The 27,807-nt window shown below is 37.9% G+C and overlaps 1 pseudogene; it reads left to right on the top strand.

The window, feature by feature from the left end:
* Window positions 1–707: 707 nt before the first annotated feature.
* On the top strand, window positions 708–27,064 carry LOC104417467 (annotated as a pseudogene).
* Window positions 27,065–27,807: the final 743 nt, after the last annotated feature.

The raw sequence follows: 27,807 nt of genomic DNA, 5'->3' as shown, positions 1-27,807 counted from the left end.
CCTCAGTTCAAATATCTTCTGTTAATCTTTATGTTTTGAGTTGTATAATTCTAAATTCACTTCTATTTAATATTATGAGATCGAGTCCTAAAGTAGGGAAAAATCTCAAATAAGGACCCGAAGTGGCTTCCTTTTCTCAAAAAAAGACCTGAAGTGGAGTCCGTCTCAAATAAAGACCCGAAGTAATCATTTAGTCTCAAAAAAAGGACCTAACTCGCTGGCTGGTGAACTAATGCATTTCTAATGCGTCTTCCAGTGACTTAATAAGGGTATTTTTGTCCAAAAAATATTCTCTTTTCGTTTTCCTTTTCCCTGTTCATCTTCTCCATCTTCGAGCAAACCTCCAGTATCTCGTTAGTGAAGTAATTGCCGGCGAGATTGAGCCACTTCAGCTTCTTTAGCCCTGCCACCTCCGGCGACAACGGGCCCATGAACTTGTCGTTGCCCAAGTTGAGTTCTTCGAGCTAGGTTATCTCCCGCAGGACTCTGCTGGGGAAGATCCCGAAGAGGTTGAGGAACCGGAGGGAGGTGGGCCTACTGAGCTTTGGTAGGAGGGTCTTGATGAGGTTGTTGGTGGCGAGTGTGAGGTTGACGAGGTTGCAGAGAAGGCTGATTTCGGGTGGGATGTAGCCCAAGAGGCCGACAGAGGTGATGTTGAGAGAGATGACCCACGAGTCGGCGTCGCACGTGACTCCAGTGAAGGAGCAATGCGAAAAGGGTGGCAACAAGAAGGAGGAGGAGGAGTCGACCTAGTCGCTGATAGTGGCGAGGGAGGCTCGACCAAGGCGGTTTTAAGCTTCAGGAGCACGTCCAAGTTGCTCCATGCAAGGGAAGCGGAGACAAAGAGGAGGAAGAAGAAGAAGACGCCATTGCATGGTGGTTTCGCCCTTAGTGAGTTCGGCGAGGCCGGTAAGGGCTCGCCCACCTCACCAGCCATTGGTAAGGGCGGGCCAAGGCCTATAAGCCCTCGCCCATTGCTAGCGCCTACTGCCGACGATGGGCGTCAAGCCCTCGCTGGCCCTAGGCAAGGCCAACCCTCGCCGGTCCCGAGACCTTCGCTGACCCTTCCCCACTTCTAATGTTGTTGAATTGGGGCAATGCCTATCTTCAACATTGACAAAAAAGACCATGAATAGGGACAATAGATCAAGAAGAAGATGAATGGGAGAAGGAAAACGAAAAGAGGATATTTTTTGGACAAAAATACCCTAGATCATGTTGCTAGAATACACGTTGAAAATGCATCAGTTCGCCAGCCGGCAAGTCAGGTCATTTTTTGAGACTAAATGACTACTTTGGGGTCTTATTTGAGACTCTACTCAAGTCTTCTTTTGAAAAAATGTGGCCACTTTGTATTCCTATTTGAGATTTTTCCCCTGAAGTATTAAGTAAAGGGGGTCTTGTTCCTGTGGGCCCCAAGAAAAAGTGTTGCTAGTGTTGATTAGAAGACCTCATTGTGTTAGTATGGTAAGTATTTCTTTAATGGTTAGATTTATCCAATTGAAGTTGGTAAGCAGAACCGCACCCAATAATTTAAACTTACAAAGCTAAGATATAAATTGGTAATTCATTGACCGGAAACAGTTACAATGGGCTTATAGTCATCGCATAAGAAATGAGAAAGAAATAAACCCAAAACTAAAAGACAAGGGCCGTTATGGCATAATTCAGACACGGGGCCAAGGCAGAAACTCTAAAATTATCTATTGAACTTATTCATCAATTGTATGATGTGGACATTATCTTGCGATGTTTAAATTGACTTAATATAGTTGGAAGGTCATGATATTAAAAAAATCACTTTTAATAGCAAGTGGAAAGTCAAATAATCTCTGAAATATTAGGTTAAAGAGATCTGGATAATTCTTTTTTTTTTTTTTGGTAAAGAGATCTGGATAATTCACTTTTTCCTAAAATGATTTTTTTAGAAGAAAATGAGAACCATCCGGATTTTCACGCTTGCAATAGTCTATTTTCATAAATCTATCTATTCGCTTGCTAAATATTAAATTATAATCCGATCATATCACTTGATATATGAACTTAAGTATACTTATTAACAATAATTGTAAATAAACTAGACTTATTTATCCTTTCAAACTCCAAAAGATAGAAAGCGAGTGCTTATGAAGTAAAATTGCACATCTTTTTGGACAAAATTGAAAAAAATCCGCATTTTGCTAGGAATTATAATAAGAACTGCCATGGAGTAAAATATGTCATGTGAAACATTGAAAGCATGTTAATTTATAAATTCTCATTGAAAAACCTCTCTAAAATGTTAAATTGCGGTCTGAATCATTTATGGCCAAAATAACAAATTATCAAATGCTGGCCAGAAGAAACATTTATCAATCAACTATCAAAGTACTTAACCCACCGGCTTGACTAGTAGCACAAAACCATTTCTTGGCTACCCCAATGGTCATTCACGGCCAACGTGGCCAGATAAACTAGTGGAATTCTAAAAAGATGGGAGCAATCGAGTGGTTTCGATGCCTAAAATAAAATATTAAAAAGATGGGAGCAATCAGAGTGCTTTCGTTTATTATTCCTTCGAACTTTAATAATCCTTGTCTTCGTGGAGTTTCTGGCCAAGTTTGTGTCGCGATGAATGCCCTGCGCACTTGCCCGCATCGCGTCCTTGCTTGTACATAATTGTAGTGTCACTTTTGGGGTTTGGGTGTCGAGTCGGGGCTATTTTAGGGAAAACAGCCCCGTCGGGTGGGGTCGTGTGAGTTGATCCTCCGCCTGATTCACACGCACACGCACACCACAAAAGGCCAAAACCGCGTTATTTTCTGGAATCGGTTGATCATCATCATCATCTGGATGTCTATTTTGCTGCTGCCAAATTATTCCAATGCCCTCGTGGCCAGAGGCTAATTTTTTTTTTTTTAAATAGTAAGTTAGTTGACCATGTATTTTATGGCATAAATTTTGATTGATTTCCATGTTACTTGGTGGAGTCACTTTTTAACACCCAATGCATAATATAAGGTTCATTAGTGAAATAATATGGAGGGATTCTTTCAAGTTATCGACACCTAAAGTATAAAATAAGGTTCATCAGGCAATTCCAAGATGCTTCCTTGATTTCTTTGCTATTCTAATCGCGGTTGTTGAGAGCCTCCCATGTCATTAATTAAAATATTAGGAAAGTCCTTGATCAACATCATTTGGCATTTTTTTTTTAAAACATTTGTTCACATCGCATATAGCCTGTCTTAAAATGCATGATATATTCAAGTAGACAGTTCACAATCTCGCTACACCAAGTGGGTCTAGCAAACCCGTGCAAAATCACAATAGCTACATGACATGCCTCGTTGCAACTATTTTCTCTACTTTAACTGTGATGATTCTGATATATGGATCTGATTATGCTGATTTAATTGCCAGTGTTGTTACTAAAATAAGCTATATCAAATGTCCTCCTTTTTATCTTATTTAATGTCTACCGATTTATTCAATTGCTTATAGAGAACACTAAATTGAATATATATAGTTTCGAACAAAAGCACAAAAGTGTGCAAATTATATCATCATACTGCATTTGGTCAATGTAAGTCATTGAAGACGTACGGACCTTTGCTTTCTCTTATTGACATAAATTCTCTAAAAGATTGTCCATTACTAGTTTGAGGACAAATTTCTAATTTTCAAATTAGACTATCGTTTTACTTTATCTTAACACATTTTATACTTTGCTCGCCATTTCTAACCGAGATTATTTTAATTTGAGTTTTTCTATAGCATCCAAATTCCACTGATGCGAATTTCAAATCCCAACTTTAATTATTAATCAAATCTAATTTTATAACTATAATAAATTTAATATAAGTTTTACGAATGTATTTCCTTAAAAATTATATTTTGAAAACGTATCAAAGGCTACCCCACTTTCTTTATGAGTAATGGAGTTTTCATTTAACTTCCATCTCCCAGTTCTATTTCCGCTGACCAATAAAATTACCTCTCGGTTGAGATTATAATTTATATTCAGATTTTAATTTAGTTTTCAAGCTTTCAATGGTTTCACTGGAAACGTGCTCTTGGGCAATTCTAACAAATGTTGATGGACGAGACTTTTCGAAATAAGCCTTGGTACTGCATATACATCAAGCAACTTCCATTTGATACTTCCACTTCCAAATATGTGCTCTTCGAGCTTCTTCATTATCCAGAAAAGCACGGGACTCCGATTTATTCTCACCAATCAAACTCGGATTCCGCTTCAATGACTCGCAAAAGTTTGGTGAAGCCTCTTCAATGACTAGGATAATTAACAAAATATTGACATCTCTTGGATCTCAACTAATAAGTGTTTCAGATGATGTTTTTGGAGGTGCAGCTCGCTCTTCACACTTTTGTGCAAATCCTTGCCTACTCTAAACCTTTTCGCCATATAATAATAATAATAATAATAATAATAATAATAATAATAATAATAATAATAACATGTAGAATTTGACAGAGGGGGTTGCACAAGCGAAATACACTGGAGCATAACTTAACTTTGGTATTATATCAACTCTACTATCATATCAATTCAGAATACTAAGCCAATAAGTGGATAAAGACCAGATGTATATAAAGAGTATATGAATTCCATAAACAAGAGATGTGGAATACATGAACATGTCATAAAAAAATTAGGTCGTTTCTCATATTACAAGATAGAATATTAATCAATTTACCATCGAGAGTCCATAATGAAATTTTTCCAAACTCAAGGTGCGTTCGTTTTAAGGAAAATGAGTGATTTGTAAAATATTTTTCAAAAAATGATCGCTTATATGATTCAGAAAAATAAATGGATGGAAAAAAATTTTCATCGCCTACGAAAATAGTTAGGCATAAATTGTTATTGACAATAGAAATATTTTTCAATGAATAATTTTTTCAAACGGTATAAATGATCATCTTTCAAAAATTATATTTCAAATCACTCATTTCCTCGAAATGAGCGCATCCTTAACTTGGATTTCAAATTCTAATTGTGGCAGTGATGGTAGTTATTTTCTTAGGTACATGGTTTTCAAAAATTCTGCATATGATGCCCCAGATTGCAAAATGAATCCTTGTATCTAGTTCTAATAATTTCTTGGAGAGAGAAAAAAAAAAAAAAAAAAAGGCAAACCATTCTACTAAAACTTCACATCGAGTTCCAATAGATTTAACTATTCCATCAAAAGGCAATGACTTCCCTCACTAGTCTTTCAAGTTTCTGGCTCCCAGCAGATGATTACACGGTCTGCCAATAGAAGTTGAAGAGTTTGATTGGGATTAATGCCGTTAAGTTAGTACTGCAATCAAATTCGGAAGCATGGAGAACATCTTTGTTTCTAGGAGTAATCCCCGTACCACATCACAATTGCCTCTCCAGAGATGAGAAGGAGAACTTTTTTATCAGCAGCCTGGCTTCACTACTGCACACGATATCATCACTCCCCCAATGTGACCACCGACAGCTGACAGAACGCGCACCATGATCACGACACGTCCTTTTCCTCTGCTCCCCTCTCTCCCCTATCAATTGCATTCTGTCTTTTTGCTGCCGCCAAAATACCCAAATGCCCCCCTTGGCGAGGAATTTATTTATCCTTTTTTTTTCTGATATTGATTTTAATGATAAACGGGGCCGAGTGGCTCTCTCCATTCCCAAAAAAATCAAGCGAATTAATTAAGTCAAAGCCCCAACGCCGCGAGCATGCAGCCACACGGGTACCCGTGCGAGGCTGGCGACCTCTGCTGGTCGCGAATTTCTTGGACATAGGATATGAGCTCTACGCGGAAAGAAAAAAAGAGACGAAAGTGTAGAGGACAGACTCAAGCGGGTAAGCGTTAACTTGCCGATGGATTGACACGCAAAGTTGAGGGCTTGTGATAGCAATGAGCGCACGGGAAATTCGACAACAGCAAGTGGGCAGTTCCATCCCAACCTTTATATTTACCACAATATCAATTATTCCCACTATATTTATATCATCAAAATCCAAAATTTATAGGGTAACCAGACAATACATTCCATGAAAGTTTGGTCCAAGATGGATGTTGAGAATTTGACGTGGTATTTTACTTGAACAACGATGCACTTAAAAATCTGAACTTAGCAATTTTTAGGGTTCAGGAAACTGGACTTAGCAACTTTTAGGGTTCAAGAAGTGAGATAATCCTGTGCACGGTCTTTCTTGCAAAAGGAACAAGCTACAATTTTAACTTCAAAAGAAAAGTGGAATGGAAATATAAATTATTGCTTTGCTTTTATCCTTTTCCGCTTCGCGCTCGAGACTTTACCATTCTTCCCCCTTGATTTTAGCATTTCACTTTTGGTCTCACTCCTTTTCGGGAGAAGAAAGCCTATGATGGATCTCTCTTTATTTGGATGAAGAGACCAAAATATTCAACACGATCAGGTTTAGAATTTTTTTTATCTTTTCCTTTTATATAGTTTCTTTTCTAGGTAAACTTCGTTTAAACTCCACGGCAACTCCTTCCACATCCTTCCTTGACCTTTGCACGTTTCTTCCTTTACTCCAAATCCTCGATCTTCCCTTGTTGTCATTGCTCTCTGCTCACGCCTCCAAAACCCTAGCCCCATGGCCATGGTCATTCCTCGTAATTGACCAGCTAACGCCCTCAAAGTTGGCAGGGAGTGCATGATTGATGTGAATGCTCCAACACCAGCAAGACCTTCAATTTTCGATGGGTACGGACGTCGATTAAACGATTGGTATTTGATAAGGACGACATGAAGGAAGCACATGGTGGGGCAGCCAAGGAGGAAAAGTGAAATCACGCTAGATGTGAAGCTGTTCCATTTCGGAATTCATAAGCTCTAAAGTCTTTTTAGACATACATCCGAATTTGACAAAAAGAAAATTTATGATTGAAGTTATTAATCACTTGACTCGATGAGTCAAAAAATACTCTTGAAAAATATCAAATTCATTGATTCGAGACCAATGGAAGATCAAATTTGTTCTACGATAGCTTTAGCTTTGATTATTACTCCACTAAACTTTTATTTTAGTAAAACAAAAGTCCAAAAGTTTTGTTTGTTTTAGTAAAACAAAAGTCCAAAAGTTTTGTTGCGGGTATTTTTATAATCATACTCCTTCCATTCAAATTGAAATTGAGTTTCCTCCATTATAGCTCAAAAGCTTCACGAAGAAGAGAAAACATGTGGGATCCCGCTGCTTCTACTTTTTTAAATAAAAGAGAGACTTTTCGTGTTAGATGCAAGCCTTAACAAAGACCTTTGTTCCTTCACCATAGAAATATTAAGGAAATGAAAAGGAAAGATCTTTTTGAATGACTTTTGGGTAGGTCATTGAATTTGGAAGCCACAGGACTAGGTGAATTATTTAGAGAGAGTCGTGGGCCAGTTTTGTTGCAAAATTTGGTCGATAAGGATGATTCCCTGAAGCATTGCTCTAGCCCGCCAAAGTTGATACTTATTTACGTTTCTTAATGCGGAAAATCAGTGGACTTTGTGGTGCAGAAATTTTGGGATTAGAATCAACTTTTGCCCCCCAAATAAATGGCGAATTCATTCAAAGTCAAGTCAACAAAAGCATACATCAAATTTTGACAATTGATGGATGTATTAGTTTGGGGTTTTGCTCTCTATTTGTTACATGTGCACTAGTTTGTATTTTTTCATAGTCTTAACTCAATATAACAAAAACTAAAAGATATTAAATTTGTCACAAATATGTGAGTTTGAGATTTTTTGTGTTATCAAGGGTGTACTAATTTGAGATTTTTCGTTGTATTAATCCTACAAACAATAAGCTTATAGAAAAACGAATTGCAAGAAGGAATCGTTACCCTCATTTTCTTGCTACCCTTCGAAGTGAGATGAATATACTTTATTAATTCTCAAATTCTCAGCATTCACAAAGCACGATCATATCTATATTTTACAAGTATGGTTTCAAAATTTCTATCTTAATTTCTTTGTAATCGTTGTTATTTTGATGGATTATAGAATAAACAAAGACGAAATCAATTCCAATTTATTAGTCATTCTGTGTTACTTTTAACGATACAAGCCGCATTTAGTAGATTCACTTATTACCAATTATGATAAAATCAGTTTTTTTTTTTTTTTAAAAAAACTTGTTTTCAAAGCAATCAAATTCTTTTGATTCCCTTTATCTGAAATTTAATTTCCTAAAAGCATTTTCCCGAGACGGAAAAATTCTTTGTGAGATAAAGATATCGTAAGATTTTTTTTTCGTATGACAGCATATGATTGGAGGAAATGGTGTGATGAAATTATCGATGAATATGAGAATTGGAGATCAATTTGTTACCATATAAATTTTGCGGGTGAATGGGAGAACGATGAGTCATTGTTGGATTTTACAAAGTGATTTAGTGACATTTTTTTTCCTTCTTTTTGATAAAATCCCTATGTTTATGGAAGTATGACTTTGAGGGACAAAGTTACCAAATGAATGAATCATGGGTGTGATTTCTTCTTGGAGCAAAGCTGGTTCGTAATGGACTGTTGGTAGTCCAAGTCTTCGTAGACTTTTGACACCCCTCTAATCCCGTGATGTTCCAGTCTTCTTGCATCAACCGTACGCCGTTCCGTCTTATGTTTTTCTCTCTTTCTGAGAAAGGTAGCTAATGTTAATGCCGCGTTAAAACGAGGCACAGGGAGCTTAGGATTTAGATTGTTGGCGTCCGTATCAAAATCACATCGACCAATCTCATGCAATTCATAATCTAATGATTATATTTCGATGCAACGAAAATCACATGTATACGACACTTTCGTACTTTTCATTTAATTAAATTAGACGGTATCAACTTGTTTATTGATTGATGATACGGTTAGCTAGATTATTTAAAAATCAAAGTATTTTTCAGCAGACGATGTTTGTTTGCAAGTATTTTTTTATTTTGTGGTAATTAAACATTCCATGTTTCACAATAGAAAACAAAATCTCACTAGATCTGGAGGTGTAAAGATGTCCATTTCGAAATTCATAAGTTCTTAAATCTTTTCAGGCATAAATTTGAGGGTGACCAAAAAAAAGTTATTACTTACGATGACTTGATGAGTCCAAAAACACTCTTGGTAAATCATTATTTGATCATGTCACTTAATGTATCGATTCTAGTATACTTATTTAAATTACTTGTAGATAACCTAGATTTATTGGTTAAACTTCAAACATTATTTGATCATGTCACTTAATGTATCGATTCTAGTATACTTATTTAAATTACTTGTAGATAACCTAGATTTATTGGTTAAACTTCAAACGATGAAGAGCTCGTGCTTATCGAGTAAAAGTGCACATATTTTTAACAATATTAAAAAAAATCTACATATTGATAGAACTTGTAATTAAAATGTCATTTGTTATGTGAAACGTTGAATGCATATTATTTCACTAAATTCTCATAGTAAGTAACCCATCGGGAACCTCAATAGTCATTCACGGCGAAACCGCCTCGAAGAATCCAGGGGAAATTTTTGTTAGAAAGCAAAGTGGTAATGAAAATAAATAAAGCAATAAAAGCAAAGGAAAAAAAAGATGGGGACATCCTAATGTGGAAAGGAAGTCCCGCCAATGCTTTAGCGTGTGCCTTTGGTAGTCCAAGTCTTCGTCGACTTGGGTCAACCATTGGTGTGATTCCTTCTTGAGCAAGCTAGTCCATCATGGACTGTTGGTAGTCCAAGTCTTTGTAGACTTTGACTTGGGTCAATCATTGGTTTCAGTCTTCTCGCACCGCCCCGCATGCCATTCTGATTCTTTTCTCTCAAGATCATATCGACCAGGCAATTCTTAATATAGTAATTGTATTTCGATGCAACACAAGACTATATATATGCAACACATTCCAATTCCATTTAGTTAAATCATACAATATCAACTTCTTTGTTGATTGGTGACATGATTGGCCAAAGTATTTATTACGTTTGTTGCAAGTATTTTTCTATTTTCTAAATCAATTTCGTGATAACTAAACATTTCATGTGTTACGATAGAAGACAAAATCTTGCTAGATTTGGAGGTGTAAAATTGTTCCATTTTGAAATTCATAAATTCTTAAATCTTTTCAGGCATAAATCCAAGCGTGACAAAAAAATTAAGATTAAAGTTATTAATCACAATAACTCAATGAGTTAAAAAAGACTCTTGGAAGTATCAAATTTGTTTTCCCATAACTTTAGCTTTGATTATACTCCACTAAAATTTTGTTTTAGTAAAAACGAAATTCCAAAAGTCTTGTTGCAGATTCTTTTAAAATTAGACTCCTTCCATCCAAATCAAAATTAAGTTTCATCTGTTAGCTCAAAAGCTCGGGGAAGAAGAGAATATAGGTGGGATCCATTGCCTAAACTCCTCTTCTTTTTGAAAGGAAAAGAACGACTTTTCGTACAAAGGCGGGCCTTAATTATCAAGATCTTTGTTCCTTCACCACAAAACTATTAGAAGGGAAGATTTTCTTAGGGTGCGAATGGTAACGTTTTGTTTCTTTTTTGTTCTAACGAAACAAAAAAAGTGTTTGTTAACGATTTTTGAAACAAAAGAACGCGTTTGGTAACGTTTGGTCAAGAATAAAAATGAACAGAAACACGTTTGGTAAATTTTATTCTTTTTTTGTTTCTTTTAATTTTTTAAACATTTTTATTTTATTTTTTATTTTTTCCTTTCTTTTTATTTTTTCCTTTTTTCGGCCGGTCACCGGCCTCCGGCGACCGGCCGACGGGGCCGGCAGCCTCGCCCAGCCACGGCGAGGCTCGCCGGCCCTCGGCGAGGCGGAGGCTCGCCGTGGTTGGGCGAGGCTCGGCCTCGCCTTGGCTGGGCGAGCTCGGCCTCGCCCAGATCCGGCGAGGCCGAGCGTCGCCGGCCCCCGGCGAGGCTCGGGCTCGCCGGATCTGGGCGAGCTCGAGCTCGCCCAGCCATGGCGAGGCTCGGGCTCGCCGGATCTGGGCGAGCCCGAGCTCGCCCAGCCATGGCGAGGCTCGGCGTCGCCGGCGCGGGCGAGGCCGAGCCTCGCCTTGGCTGGGCGAGCTCGGGCTCGCCCAGATCCGGCGAGCCCGAGCCTCGCCATGGCTGGGCGAGCTCGGGCTCGCCCAGATCCGGCGAGCCCGAGCCTCGCCATGGCTGGGCGAGCTCGAGCTCGCCCAGATCCGGCGAGCCCGAGCCTCGCCGGGGCCGGCGACGCTTGGCCTCGCCCGCGCCGGCGACGCCGAGCCTCGCCGGGGGCCGGCGACGCTCGGCCTCGCCGGATCTGAGCGAGGCCGAGCCTCGACGGCCGGTCGCCGGCCATGGCCGAGGCCGGCGACCGGCGAAAGAGAAAAGAAGAAAAAAAGAAGAAAAGAAGAAGAGAAGAAGAAGAGAGAGAAGAAGCTCGCCCAAAATGTTTCTTCATTTTTGTTTTCTGGAACAAGAAACAACAATTTGTTGTTTTTTTTCTGTTCCTATTTTGTTCCGAAACAAAAACAAAAAGAACAAAACGCAACCAAACGCGTTTCTGTTCCTTTTTTGTTAAAAGACACTTTCCGTACAAAGTGTGCCGGAAACACTTTTTGGGAGTGTTTCCATGCACGCCCTTAATGACTTTCTGGGAGGTCGCTGAACTTGGAAGCCAAAGATTTGGCTGAATATGCAGGGAGTTGTGGGCCAGTTTTACTGCAAAATTGGTCAGTAAGGATACTTTCTGGAATCACTGCAGCCGGCCAAAGTTGACAAATTATTTACATTTCTTAACGCAGAAAATCACTGGGTCATGTGGTGTAGAAATTTTGGATTGAGAATTGACTTTTGCCCCCAAATAATTCATTCAAAGCCAAGTCAACAAAAGTTGACAGCACCCCATGTGATCACCGAGCGCTGACAGCACCCGCTCCATCCATCCATAATCACGACCCCATTTTCCTCTGTTTCACTACACTCGAAATCAATTGCATTTGTCTTTATGCTACTGGCAAAAGACCCAAATGCCCTCATGGCGAGAAATTTATATATCTTTTTCCTTTTGGATATTAATTTTAATGATAAACAGAGCCAAGGGACCCTCACCGTTGTTTAGAAAATCGAGCGAACTCACTAAGTCAAGGCCCATACAGGCGGCCGAGCAACCCAGATCTGTGACCATGCGAGGTTAGCGACTTTTGTCGATTGCGAATTCCATGGACATAGATTATGAGCTCTATGCGAAAAGAAAAAGAGACGAAGGTGTAGAAGACAGACTTGAGTGGGCAAGGCGTTAACACGCCAATGGATTGACGCGCAAAGTTGAGAGCTTGTGATGGTCATGGGTTAGCGGCAAATTTGACGACAGCAATTGGCGGTTCTCTAAAAATTCCTAACCTTTATATTCGTCGCAATGCCAATTATCCAAATTATTTTTGTATCATCAAAATCCAAAACTTGTATGATAACCAAAAATATACGTTCCATCAAAGTTTGGTCCATGATGGATGTTGAAGATCCGATGTGGCGGTTTGCTTGATCAATGACAAGCTTAAAACTGCACATTTCTTCCTTGCGCCAAATCCCATGATTTTCCAAAATCCTAACCTAACCCCATGCCCCTCATAGTTGATGAGCTAACCTCCTCAAAGTTGCGGGCCAGTGCATGAGCGATGTGAATGCACTAGCACCAACAAGGCCTTCAGACCTCAATAGGGTACAGCTGTTGATTAAACGAACTGATTGATACTTTGATGAGGACAACATGGAGGAAGCATGTGGTGGAGCCAGGGAGGAAAAATAAAATCTTACCAAATTTAAAGGTGTAAAAAGGTTCCCACTCCGAAATTCATAAATTCTCAAATCTTTTCAAACATATAAAAAAAAAAATTTGAAGTTATTAATCATATCAAGCCGATGAATAAAAAAAAAACTAATGGAAGTATCAGATTCTTTGAATTGAGATCAAAAGAAGTCCAAATTTGTTTCCGATAGCTTTAACTTTGATTACACTCCACTAAACTATTGTTATAGTAAAATGAAAGTCCAAAAGTCTTGTTGAATTTTTTTAAAATCAGGCTCCTTCCATTTGAATCGAAATTGAGCTTCCTCCATTATAGGTCAAAAGCTCTAAGAAGAAGAGGAAACATGTGGGATCCCACTACCTAAAGGATAAGGTGTATATGCATAGAGTTGTGAGCCAATTTTGTTGTAACATGGGTCAGTAAGGATGATTTCTCGAAGCTTCACTCCAACCCCTCGAAGTCAACAATTATGTATGTTTCTTAACTTGGAAAATCATTGAACTATGTGGTGCAGAATTTTGGGATCAGAATGGACTTTTGCCCCCAAATAAATGGGTGGATTCATTCAAAGTAAAAGTAAATGAAAATCCACATCTGTCATGTACAACGGTGAAGTCATGTTATTTTACAAATTCTCATTATAAGTCCCTGGAAAAATATTGAATGTGTCATGGAATCATTTATCAAATGCTGCTGACAAAAAAATCATTGATCAAATGGTGGCCACCAATCAATCAACTATCAAAGTAATTAACTCACGGGGACCTCAATCGTCATTCATGATGAAACCGGCCCGCAAGAATCCAACGAAAATCTTGTCGAAAAAGCAAAGTGATGATGAAAAGAAATAAAGCACCAAAGCAAAGGAAAAAAGAAAATGTGGGTCCCGCTAACATGGGAAAGTTAACCCGCCCATGCTTTGAAATTAGCCTACCTTTGTGTTGTCGGCAAGATTTAGTCAAAAGAGCCCGTGCGGGAAAAAGGCAGAAACATGGGATGCATTTCGGTGGCAAGAAATTATTAATTATTGCTCCTTCCTATTTTGCCCTCTTCTTTTTCCGGGCCTCGAGGAATTTCGTTTCCTAATTATGTCCGTGAAACATCGTCATTGAGATATTGTTTTCCCATCTTTCCTTTTGTTCTGATTGCAGTCACAAGTCTTGAATATCAGGATGAAAGCAACAATTTCCGAAATCGTGTGAAAGTTAATTGCATATGATTTTGACAATAATCATCTTTTCACTGCCAGTCATCTCATAAATTCCAATAATAAGTATTTCACTTATTTGCGCCCTCGTCATTTTCTTGATTTTATCTACTTAGTGATCAATATTGACGAAGCAATCAATACTTTTAGATAAGTGTTTTTCAACTTATTTTAAGAGAAGTAAAATGGATTGGAGTATATTCCTACTTTTCTTTTGTCATTTTCCACTACGCGCTTGAGGCCTTACATTCGTCCACCTTCTTTTTAGCATTTCACTTATGCTCTTCTCCTTTTCGGGACAGGAAAGGGTATAAAGTAATATCATTGTTCACTTTGGATCTCTTTATTGGCATAAATTATATGGTCCATTGTCCTTCAAATTTGACATATATCAACATCTTTTTTTTTTTGTCTAGATTCATCAACAACGTTAGCTTGCAAACATTTGTACAATTTTTTTTCCAAAGGGTAATACTTCCCAAAAAAAGAAAACAAAAGATGGAATTCTCTCTCACCTTCTTCCTTCATTATTTAAGTCGAGGTCAGTTTGTTTGATGAAAAATCATTTTTGAAATTTTTTTCCATACTTTCAATGTTTGAATTATGTAAAACTATTCGATCGATGGAAAGCATTTACCATAAGCTAAAAATAATAAGCTTAGAGGAAATGACTTGATAAAAAGGAATCATTTTCCCTTATTTCTATCCTAATTTCTTTGCAATCGTTGTTATGCTAATGGATTGCATAATAAATGAAGACAATATCGATTCTGGTTTATTAGTCATTATATATTACTTTTAACAATACAAGCCACATTTAGTGGATTCACTTATTACCAATTACGATAAAATTAATTTTTTCAACTAGTTTTCAACATAAACGATTTTTTTTTTTTCTGATTTACCTTCTATAAAATTGAATTTCCTAAAAAAAATTTCCTGTAACAAAAAAATCATCATTGAGATAAACACGCCTTAAGAGTTTGTTTTTATATAATTTTCAATTTTCAATTGATGGTATTTGACCAGAGGAAATTGCAAGATGAAATTATCGGTGAATATGAGAATTGGAAATCAATTTCCCCTTTTTTTGCCGGTGAATGAGAGAACAATAAATCAGTGTTGGATTTGATAGAGTGATCTAGAGACTTTTTTTTTCTTTTTGATTAAATCTCGACGTTCATGGAAGTTTGCTGTGAGGCACAAAGTATGAGATAAATGAATCATTCGGTGTGATTCCTTCTCGGAGCATAGCTAGTTTATCATGGACCATTAGTATTCCAAGTCTTCATAGACATTGACTTTGCCCTTCTAATCCCATGATGTTTCAATCTTCTTGCACCACCCGTGCGCTGTTCTGTCTTATTTTTCCCTCTCCTTCTAAGAGTAGCAGCGAATGTTAATGCCACGTTAAAACGAAGCATAGTGGGGCTTAGGCTCGGATCATCGGCGTTTGTATCAAGATCACATCAGCCAATCTCATGCAATTTTTAATCTAATGATTGTATTTCAATGCAAGGCCGATCTATATATATACACACACACACCACACTTTTGTACTTTCCATTTAGTTAAATTAAGACAGTAACAACTTTTTTTATTGATCGATGACACGATTGATTAGATTATTTAAAAATTGAAATGTTTTTGAACAAATATTGTTTGTTTGGAAGTATTTCTAAGTTTATAGATAAATGTCGTGGTAACTAAAAATTATATATTTCACAATAGAAAAATAGCCGCTTTGCAACTGAAGTTTCGTGATATTGACTTGACAGAAACCAAAATTAGTTGCATTTGCCATAATCAATTTCTATCCACCATTCTTTAGCCAACCAAAGACGCTCGTAAAGAGTTGGCACGTACAATATCATAAGCTTTTTACGGTTTGGATAACGATCAATCCAATAAGAATAAACCAATCATTGCCTCTCCTCCATTGATCTCTCTCGATCCTCTCTCGGAGAAAACAATTCGAACTGTATAGCAGCAAAATTAGCATAGCACGTGGCGAAATCTAAATCGGAGTCAGAATTATAAATGGAGATCACTCCGGGTCATTAAACATAGAGGACAGGATTGGCTAACTCTGCAGAGTTTGCTTTCACCCTGAAACGGGACCGCACGGTGTCTAACACGTCTTCCTTCTTCCATTAAATTATCCGACAACACTGTATGGCAATAATGCCCAGGCACTTGCCAACAAATTTACAGGAGTGATGGGGTACGGGACCCACTCTCGGCTTTGCTTTTACATAATTGAGGCGTCATTTTCGGGATAGGGGTGTGTCTCAGAGTCAGGGAAAAAGAATCGGGGCTATTTTGGGGAAAACGCCTCTTCCCTTTTTCGTGCTCTCCAAACCTGAAAAATACGACAGAAGTTTCGGAAAATATGGCAATTTCAATCGGGACGCGTGGGCTGGAATTCCATCATTTCGGAATTTGCCCTTGCCAAACGTGGCATATGGACTGGATTTACAGCTCTCTTCAGTCTTCACTTCCTCCCTATTATTGGAGCGGGTCTTGTCCGCCCGCGCACCAGCGCGTGCGAATGCAGCTCATGCACAGATGGCTCATGTGAATTTTCCGTAATGGGTCCATCTCATCCAACGGTACGCGTGAGCCCTGATTGATTTAACATCTTTTTGTTATTAACTGACTTCTGCTCCACTGCCCACGATATCATCAGTCACCCCATGTGAGTCATGTGACCACCGACATTTCTGCGTTCCGTCCACCATGATCACAATCCCTTGTCCTTTTCCCTCGGCTCCTCTCTCTCTCCCCTATCAATCACATCCTGTCTTTTTGCTACTGCAAGATTACCCAAATGCCCCTCATGTCGAGGAATTTTTTTATCCTTTTTTTCTTTTTAGGTGTTGATTTTAATAATAAACAGGGCTGAGGGCCTCTCTCCGTTACTAAAAAAATCAAGTGAATTAACTAAGTGGAGCCCCGACACCGCGCCCATGCAACCTCAGATTTGGCCGTGCGAGGCTAGCGACCTCTGCCGGTCGCGAATTCCATGGACATAGGTTATGAACTTTACGCGGAAAGAAAAAGATACGGAGGCGTAGAAAAAAGACTCGAGTGAGTGAGGCGTTAACTCGCCGATGGATTGATGCACGAAGTTGAGGGCTTGTGATGGCAATGGGTGGGCAGCAAAGTTGATGATGGCGAGTGGGCGGTTCCATAAAAAATCCTAACTTTTATATTTACCGTAATATCAATTATCCAAATTGTTTTTTTCTTTCTGGTAAGGATTATCCAAATTGTTTTTATATCATCAAAATCCGAAATTTGTGTGGTAACTAAAAAATACATTTCATCAAATTTGGTCCAAGACGGATGTTGTGGCGTTTTGCTTGGACAACGATGAACTTAAAATATGAACTCTGCAATTTTTAGAGTCAAAGTTTAAGCTTTTGAAAAAAAAACTGGACTTAGCAACTTTTAGGGTTCAAGAAAAGAGATGATCCACTTATGCGGTCTTTCTTGCAAAAGAAACGAGCTACAATTTTAACTTAAAAAAAAAAAGTGGAATAAAAATATAAATTCTTGCTTTTGCCTCTATAGCCTTTTCAGCTACGCACTTGAGACTTCACCATTCATCCACCTTCTCCGTAGCATTTCACTTTTGGCCTTACTTCTTTTGGGGAGAACAAAGCATATGACGGATTTCTCTTTACGTGGATGAAGAGGCCAAAATATTCAACATGCCCAGGGTTAGATTTTTTTTATCTTTTCCTTTTGTTTAGTTTCTTTTCTAGGTATACTTCATTTAAACTCCACGACAAGCTCCTTCCACATCCTTCCTTGACCTTTCGCACGTTTCTTCCTTTGCTCCAAATCCTTGATCTTCCCCTCGTCGTCACTGCTCTCTGCTCACACGCCTCCAAAACCCTAACCCCATGCCCATGGCCATGGTCGTTCCCGGTGATTGACGAGCTGACCTCCTCGAAGTTGCCGGGGAGTGCATGATTGATGTGAATGCTCCAACAACAGCAAGACCTCCAGATTTTATTTTTTTATTTTTTTAAGAGGAAGGACCTTCATATTTCGATGGGTACTGATGTGGACTGAACAAACCTATTGTTATTTGATGAGGAAGACACGGACGAAATGGTGGGGCAGCCAAGGAGGAAAAGTAAAATCTCGCAAGATCCGAAGGTCTAAATCTGCTCCGTTCCAGAATTCACAAGCTCTTTAAGTCTTTTTAGATGTACGTCCGAATCTGACAGATTAAAGTTCTTAATAATACTTTAAGTCTATTTAGATGTACATCCAAATCTGACAAATTAAAGTTATTAGTATTCAATGAGGCAAAAAAGGCTCTTAAGAAGTATTAAATTCATCGATTTGAGATCAAAAGAAAACCAAATTTCTTCGATAGCTTTAGCTTTGATTATCACTCCATGAAACTTTTATTTTAGTAAATCAAAAGTCCAAAAGTCTCATTGTGGATTTTTTAAAAATTATACTCCTTCCATTTGAATTGAAATTGAGCTTCCTCCGTTATAGCTCAAAGGCTTCAAAAAGAAGAGAAAACAGGTGGGGTACCACTACCTTAACGCATACACATTTGGAAGGAAAAGAAAGACTTTTCATGCATTTGTGGGCCTAATTATCAAGACCTCTATTCTTTTCCCACATAATCTTGAGGTACCAAAAATGAATTTGAACTCAGAAGCCAAATGATCGACTGAACATGCAAAGAGTCGTGGGCCAGTTTTGCTACAAAATCAGTCAGTAAGGATGCTTCCTCGAAGCATCATTCCAGGCCATCAAAGTCGACAATTATTTACGTTTCTTGACACGGAAAATCACTGGTCGGCGCGGTGCAGAAATTGTGGGTATGAGAATCGACTTTTGCCCCTAGAAAAATGGGCGGATTCATTCAAAGTCAAAGTCAACAAAAGCAGACATGGAACTTCCAACCAAGTTCGTTTCCCCCATCCTAATTAAGGTGAACTTCGGTCTATCCAGTTTAAAGAGTTGATTGGGCCAAGGCCTGAATTGACTTCAAAACATCAAGCCCAATAAAATTATGTTGCTTGATCTACGTCAAAGCTCTCCCCCTGGCGATCAATCAAATAAAGAAAAGATCATGTTTATTTCATGATAAGCCATCCTTCGCATTTAATCCCTTGTTAGTGTCAACAAATTGCTTGTCACAAAGTGATCTAGTTAGACAAAATCCATGCTTTGTGCTAATTATTATACAGAATACTATTAAGAGAAAGTACACAAAATCAATGTGTGGGTACAGTCTTATGTCAACGTATATGGGAAAAGATATTGACTCCTCCCAATATTAAGTATGAAAGTTCTTTATTTTAGATAATGTTTTTGAAGGAGTGGCTCCTTAGTCTCTCGGTTAATGCTTATGGATTATCTACTACAAAAGAAAAGAAAGAGGCGAAAAATATAAGAACTTGCGAACAACGCCAGACTATTCCATGTTATACTTTTAGAATTGGAATTTTTTTTGCCACGCTTCTATTTATTTGAAACTAAACAGTTTGGATCATTATATCATATTTACCTCAACATCAGATAATGTCAGACCAAGTTCATTCGCAACTATAATTTTTTTTTTAAATTTAATTAAGAATTGCTACGCCTTCTCTTCAACTCTTGTGAATCCAATAAAGAGCCGTGCTTTACCTAAAAAAAAAAAAGAAACTGGACATGCATTTACCAATGTAGATTATTTGTCTTCTTCACATTGCTATTAGTGTGATACTTTCGTACACATTGTAACGGCTACTTTAATGTATACAGTATAATGAAGTTAACGTCCTCCTATAGAAAGCATGGGCATTGACCGATTTCAAATTTAGTAAGACGAAATAATAATTTATAAGGTATTTCAGATAAATCACCGCATTGTAAATTAACAAGATAATGGACTTGGAATTTACATAACTTGACTTGACCTCACTTGGTAAGTTAATTAGCAATTCAAAGCCACTGAAACATCTAAACAAACAAAAATTAAACAAAGAAGATTTGAGCAAGTGGAGGAGGATGAGGAGGAGAGAGGAGTGGGTCGTTCGATCAGAGTCGTTTTTTCATAATTTTGTTTTAAATAGTTTTTCACTTTTATCATTATTATTTTTGTAGTAGTTTTTTTATTGCGGTTGTTTTTTCCCATTTTCATTTTATGCGGGTGATGTGAAAACTTCCCGCCAGCCGGTGGAGGGAAATGTATTTTCGTTTCCTGCCGTGGAAATTGAAGCTAATGTGGGCTTACAAGCAGGATGGACCCACTGGCCCAAGGATTGGGGGAGGTCCAACTTGGCCTCCCTGCCCGAGTCCCAATGGATTGCAATTGTTTTTTTTCTTGATAAGTTAAAAAATGTGGGAAGAGATGATCAATACAATTATCCATTCTCATCATTACATAAAGTGTTATGTGCATCATAAAATATCTCATTTTAGCCATAATCACTCGGTCCATCGTCAGGTGTGCGAGTCTATCATCATAACTAATATGCCAAAAGCTTAAAAATCTTTCCATAGAATGTTGTGAATGCTTGAAATACTAAGTGGTTAAAAGTTCATTTGCGACATGATTTGAACTCGCGAATTAATGGAAGGTGGCATGATCCCTTCATCATTGGGTTGCCATGCTTGGGGTTGGATTGCGATTACGGCTTTTTCACGTTCAATTTGGGTTTTTTTTTTTTTTTATATATATATACTTTCAAAGTGAATGAGCGGCACATGAGCCTGATAAAAAAAGGAGTGATCTATAATTTTGTTTTGTGCTTATAAAATTTGACTTAAGGAGAATGAGGGATCGATGCGTACATGTTACCAATAAAGGAAGAGATTTGAAGATTGGTTTCTATAAAATTGATTAATTTACTCTTCCAGTAATTTCTCTTGAATTTCACTTATTCTTTAACTTGCACTTTTTTTTTTTTGGTGTACTGATTTTTTTTTTGATTTTATAAACATTTGACTATGAATATAAATCCGTGAGAGCCACCAAACTTATTCTTTAACTTCCTATGCAGATTCGGCCCAGTGGCCACCCTTCCAACATGGAAGGGGGAGGTGAGGGGTTCAAATCCCACCTTCTCGGGGGATGGGGTGGGACGTGTAATTTTCATGAGTGGGTTTCGACTCCCACGCCCCGCAAGAGGCAGGGTTGTTTGTGCGAGCTAAATGTAATTTAAAAATAAAAATCATTCACACTCTTTGATATTTTTAAAATGACGTCACGTGACTTTTGTTGCGTGAGGTCAGAACTCTTTTTACTTTGAATATAGCCCGTGAAAAAAGTCCAATGACTTTGTTCTCAAAGATTAGGGACCTTTTTCTTTTATTTAATAATCTTTTACACATAAAGTAAAGTTTTCAATCCCTATAATTGTATGACTCATTTATCAATCAAGCAGTTATGAGATGGCGATGGTATCATTTTATAATATGGTGATCAGTCCAATCGTATTTGCGCTATAAATATTTTGTAAATTTTAGATAAAACGACTCAGCTAAAACTATTGTATGTACATTTGTCTAAAAAAAATAAAAACTACTGAATCCACTTCTATAAAGTTTCAAAGAATATTTAAGAATCGATATGTCATAATAAGCCATGTCCTCGAATTGTGGTTCCACAATCCATAATTAATCTCCACTTGATTCACACATGTCAAATTGCATTCTTTCCAAGTTTGAATAATATTGACAAAAAAAAAAAGTCTTGAATAATTCGAGTTATGAGACAGATTTGAGCTTGGAATTGCAAAACATTATCTCAATAAGCTTATGATCATATTAGAGTACTCCGCATCTTTATATACCTCCATGAATATCAATTAAAAAAAGGTAATATTGACTCTAATTTTAGTGCATTTTTCATAATTCTAGTTCGAACCCACTAACTGAACCAAGCTGAGTCAAAGTGCTCATTTGAAAGACATCAAAGGAAGCGCCAAAAGAAGAGAGACAGAGAGAACGCAAATTGGTCCAGGAGCACGTCTCATTTTAGCAAAACTTCCTTCATTGCCCTCACATAAACCACAAAATCACTAGACATGACACCGAATATACCCGCCAACAGAACAAGCGCCCGAGAGCAAATCAGGAAAATCGGTAAACTTGTCATCCTCGCCCTCCTTTCCCGCCAAGTCGCCGTAGCTTTCGATCGCCATTTGTCGCCATTTGTCGTGAAAATCGCTAGAGAGTCCACGAACGCCGCGAAGACCAGGATTCGAGGTTTGAATTCGAGCAATACAGATACAAAGACCGCAACCGACCTCTCCATCTCGCCGGGCGATCGCGCCATTTGATTGCGCGTGATCGTCTTGCGTATATGGAAAGGTTGCGGAGATTGGAATTTCTTTTGTTGCGTGTTATCATTTCTTTTTCCTTCCTTCGATGACGTTGTTCGATCCGTCCCTCTTGCAGAATAATGTGGAGTTGAATTGATCATGGTTGAGGGTGATGGTGATTCTGATAATACTTACATTGCAACTCGTGTTCATGTAATCAGTTATGGTTGTGATCCTCCGACTTGATTTGGATTGGGAGTCTAGATTGCGATAAGGTTCATATAGACAGGCTCTTGTATCGAGTACGTCAGTTTTGAGCCTGGGGAAGTGAGATTTGTGTAGTGGATTTGGCTGATTAAGCATTTCAAGGTTTGGGGGAATCGTTGACCGTGTTGTGGAGCTGTGGTGCTTGATTGAATGGGGGCAAACTATAGTTGAATGATCCCTCTGGTGTAGATTTGGATGTTTTCAAAGCATGTGATTGACTGAGCATCGTGTTGTATTTGGTTGGATTTGTAAAGCTCTTGGATTACCAAGTCTGGATCAACGCTACCACTGGAATATGGTCAGATCGATTGAATTTCCTTATATTTGTTCGATACAGATTTCATCTTGCTGTTTCTACTTTGGGGATAAAATTTTTCGAGTATTGCACAGCGATCGACTATTGGCTATTCAGCTTTTCTCTTGTTGAGTAATGGACCGTAGCTTGTAGATTACAGCAGAGTAGCTTTATGGGAAAGAGGAGCCTTATGTTGTTTACTTATTCGCCTTTCATCGCATTGATATATAGTTCTTTAAGTTCACAAAGGAGGAAGGGTAGAAATTTACTGAAATGTTGTTTTGAGTTGATGTTTCCTTGAAGCTTCCTCCCACATGATGTCAAAATAGTTTGCTAGACACATAACAGCCTTGCTTCTTTGCTTGTAATTGAATGAGCTTGTGACTGCATTTTCAATATGAATTTTTCTCAACTGGTAAATGCAGAACTTAAAGTGAGGTCCAAGGCTCATACAGCTATTTACAATCACACTCTTGCTACGATGGTGGTGGAGTATGCATCTGCTGTAAGTGTCCATTATAAAGATTTTCACATTTACCTAGAGCTTGTTGTTATTACCCTTTGGGTTTCACCATTTCAATACATAACTTTTTAGTTGGATGTGTCCTAGTTGTGATGGAAAAAAAGGTAATTTGACTACGTTTTGATATGACATTGTTGCTAAGGTTGCGTAAAGAATGGGTCCTCTGTACTAAATGGCCAATTCTTGAGATGAGATTTTGTGGGCATATGTTGCCTTCCCTTATTAGCCTCTAACTAGTTATTAATGCCTTTGGATATGAAATTAGGGGTTCGAAGTCATTGAACTGATAGTTGACGTCTAGCATTACTTACATGTATATAATTCGTGTCGCAGTGGCGACCAATTTGCAATGCTTATGATGCCTTTATGTTTGAATTTCATCTAATTTTTTGTCTTTATTTCATATATATATAGCCCAGGACCTTATTGCTGCAGTTATAGCTTTCAAAGGTACTCAAGAACATAGGTATGCATTTTAACTTTAGCAATTATTCATCTTACATTGACGTGTGAAGGATTTCATGAAAATTTAAGCTAAGAAGAGTAGCCTCCAGTGAATGTGTACACAAAATACATGGGTCTGCTGTCCATAAGAAGGGAAAACAGTGAATCATTTCCATCAAGACGTGAATGTTATGTGCTTGTAATTTTAGATTTTGTCATGAGGAGATCACACACTTCACTAATTTTGTTCTTGGAAAAGTTGTTTGAGCTTTTCATTTAGTGATTACTTCTATTTATGTCTACAGCATATAGAATTGGGTTGAAGATCTCTATTGGAAACAGCTTGACATAAACTACCCTGGCATGCGTGGTGCCATGGTGAGTTCTAGAGATGATAAGTTGTGGATACTTCCAATTTGGAATGAATTACATTCTTATTCTGTTGTCTTTGCTTACGTTCATCATGGATTTACTATGCTTATCACAATACAACAATTCAACCTGGTACTTTGGATGCTATTAAAAGAGCCAAGGATTTATATAGAGACATCAACATCATGGTGATAGGTCATTCTATGGGAGGGGATATGGCATCCTTTTGCTGATTTGATCTTGTGGTAACACAGTTAAAAAATTGTCGTGGTTCAGATATTGGTTCTTCTCTATTGTGTTCTTCCATTTTTTCAGTTTTGGTCTTTTAAGAATTACTTGGAATTCCCTGCCGACTCTGCCTTGAAGAGTTTAAACTCTGGATACCTTGAACTTTCCATGGCTTCATATTTATATTTACAATTGATCAGCATCTTGTTTTTTTCTTTCTTTCTCTTTTTTTTTGTCTTTTTTGGTAAATGGACCCATAGACAAAACACAAGCAAAATGGGTTGCAAACATCCCTTTACCTGAACCACCTAGGGTCTACGTTTTTAGTTGTGTGAATTATCTTACACGTTAAGCCATGTAGCTTCAAGTTGACTAAATACCCATATATAGTGGATAAAGACTTCCAACTAATCATTACAAAGTTTACTTGCTGGAAACTTTATGGGAATATTGATATGTTTATGGTCTGGCTATATAGCTTTTGCAAGCACTTGAAGCTCAAATCTATGTCGTGTAATCTTGAAGGGTTAATGCATTTTAAACTAGAATATATTGATCCTAAATCTGTGTTCTGTGTGTTGTTTCTATCTGTCTCTTTCTATCCAAAAGAAGCAGCTCCTTTTCAGTCCGAATACAAGCCAAATATGTTGTAGGCTAGAGCCAATTCTAAAATGTCTAAGTTATGCTTTTTGTCTCTGCTTTATTGGACAGAGTGTCCAGAGTTTTCTAGGCACTTGTTGTGGAACTGGTACTAGAAATGGTGCCCACCCCAAAGTCATATCTCATTAATTCTCTTCTCCATGTCAAGCTGTGATTTTTTATGGTCAAACTTTGGATTGGACTCAAATTATACGGACATTCATGTGGCCTACAATAGGATCATAAGTTACGTCTTGTCTGGACATTTGGATGGTTTAAAATGTCATTTTTGTTTGCTGGTTTCTTGCTGAAAATTGTTCGGAGCTGATTGTGACGTCATGCCCATGGGTCGTGACCCTTTGCATGCGTTATGGCCCTTTTTAACATTTAGTTTCTCCTTTGCTATTTATGACTAAGTTTTGAGGTTCAAGGGGCAATTTCACCACGAACCTGGAATTTTTTGTTTGTGTTTTTGGCAGGATATGACTCACCTCACCAACATCCAAGTGCTTCTTGTGGAAGCATTTAAATGCGCATTGGTTGTGAATTCACCCCATTCCCACCATTCCATATTATTAACACCTTTTTGTGGGGGTGAGGCTTGGTGGGTTTTGTTGTGGCTGTGGGGTTTGGTTTTGGGAAAATTATGGATGGGATCTAGACAGATTAACGCTAGACCTCCAACCTTATGGAGAGAGATGGCTGTTCTATCCTTCACCTTCGTATGTGAAATGCAATATATGGTTATTGATGCATAGTACTCTTTCATCTTGTGAAATTATTAAGTAATTTGGCTGTCTAATTACGTGTGCGGAAGCTGCTTTTTCCAAACCAGCACTCGCTTGATTTACTTATATAACTAAGGACGCTTAATTTCCTGGTAAACCAAGAAGCATAGATTGTCCAGGTTTTGACATCAGCACAACCCTGTATTGGCAATGCGATGTTTTTTTCTTACTACCGCATGCCAAATACAATACATATAAGTAATGGACATGATATTGTGCCTCATTTGCCTCCGTACTATTCTTGGTTTCCATGGAAGATATACCATCACTTCCCTAGGGTGCTATGACTTTGATCTTGACGGAATATCGTGTAAATTATGGGGAATTGTCGCTGACTGCATAGGACGTTTGCTTTGCATTTATTTCAGCCTATCTAAACTGGAGAAATCTTATCTTTTCGAACAATATTCATACTCTTACTTTTTTCAGCGTATAAATTTTAACTGTTTTGTTTATTTTATCTTCTTAACAAAGTAGGGCAATTCGTAGTACTCATGACCTTTTTAACAATATTTAAGGAATTCTTCTCATTCCTATATCATGAGTTTCTCGTACCAATTCCAAAATTTAATACGCGTAATAATGTGAATTATTTACTCTCTCTCTCTCTCTCTATGATGATGATGATGGCTGATCACCTAGTCTTAAGTTCTGTGCAATTACAATGTATTATTACTCATTTAAATTATGCATGTCTACTAATGCCTATAATTATTGTCGATTAGCTCAATGACAGCCATGGATAAGCATATTGATGTGAGATAATGTGAAAATAATTTGATTCCACCTGCTTGTATGGTGATAATCTTAATCTTTTCTATGTCAATGTTCACATGTGATTTGAATCCTTCTTTTTTTGTAGGCGTGGCTGTACAATATAGGATTTGGTAGTTTGGTTTATCAGGTCGAGAAAGTTTGTGATCGCTCTAGAGAAAGATCCAATGTGCAGCAGGTAAGGAGGTAGTTTCAGTCGTAGCTACCTGTTACAAGCAATTAATTTGTGGATTTATCATGCTAGGTGCAATAGCTCATGTGATAGACCAGCTTGTTCTAAAGAATGCCTGTTCTTCATTACTGGAAATATTTATGGATGACTCATCAGAGTGTGTTCCTGCAGATTGGTAACTAGCAACGGCCTCGCAGACCATTTAGTCTACTATGGTGTAGAATTAACGGCGGAGACATGGGGATTGTGCAAGATCATCATGGACACATGATTGAAGGAATATGGAAGCGAAGACAAAGAAAACCTTACGCTTTCCAGGAGTCCTTCTTCTTCTGCGTTGAGGCTGTGTCAAGACTTCGATGCCAAGAGTAACTTAATGCGAAATGCTCCTAAGTAAGCACCTAATTTCTTGAAGATCATTAGGTAGCTCTAGATAAAATTTATTCATTTAATGCATCCATCAATCTTCTTCCATGTCCATCACAAGATGCACAGGATCTCTACTGAAATTCACTTGGAATGTAAAAAGCAGGAAGTTGCATGTATCGTCCTTGTAAATACAAGTCTGTGATACCTATTGAATAAATGCGCTTGCTAGTTTACCTGTCAGACTCGATAAAACCTAATAATGATGTGTGCATGCTGAGCTGAGCTATCCATAGTTGAATCACGCAGCCTTTTTCCTTTTTTCCTTTTTTCTTTTCAATTTTTCTTTTTTTGGGGTTAAACTCGTGTTGAACTTCGCAAAATTGTCAGATGTGTGTGTGAATTCGGGAACTGTAAGACTTGCACGGTTTCGTGATTAACCGGTTTTATAAGGTGAAATAAAGATTGTCCACGGAGAACACTTTTTAATTAGTGGCCTTATCTTCTACTACTGGCTCATTGGCAAATCGGTGCAACCAAGTACTTCAACTGTTCCCTAGTAGGAAATTACGTAGATTAATTGTTAAATCAGGCCATCTTGGAAACAAATGATGATCTTGTCTGAAGTTTGCATAATTTCAATTGGCAAGCGTGGCCGAAATTTAACTTTTAGGAGGTAAACAATTTATA

Source organism: Eucalyptus grandis, chromosome 8, assembly GCF_016545825.1.
Source record: "Eucalyptus grandis isolate ANBG69807.140 chromosome 8, ASM1654582v1, whole genome shotgun sequence".
Lineage (NCBI taxonomy): Eukaryota > Viridiplantae > Streptophyta > Magnoliopsida > Myrtales > Myrtaceae > Eucalyptus > Eucalyptus grandis.
Note: the sequence above shows the minus strand (reverse complement) of the source record. Positions and strands in the feature narration are given on the sequence as shown.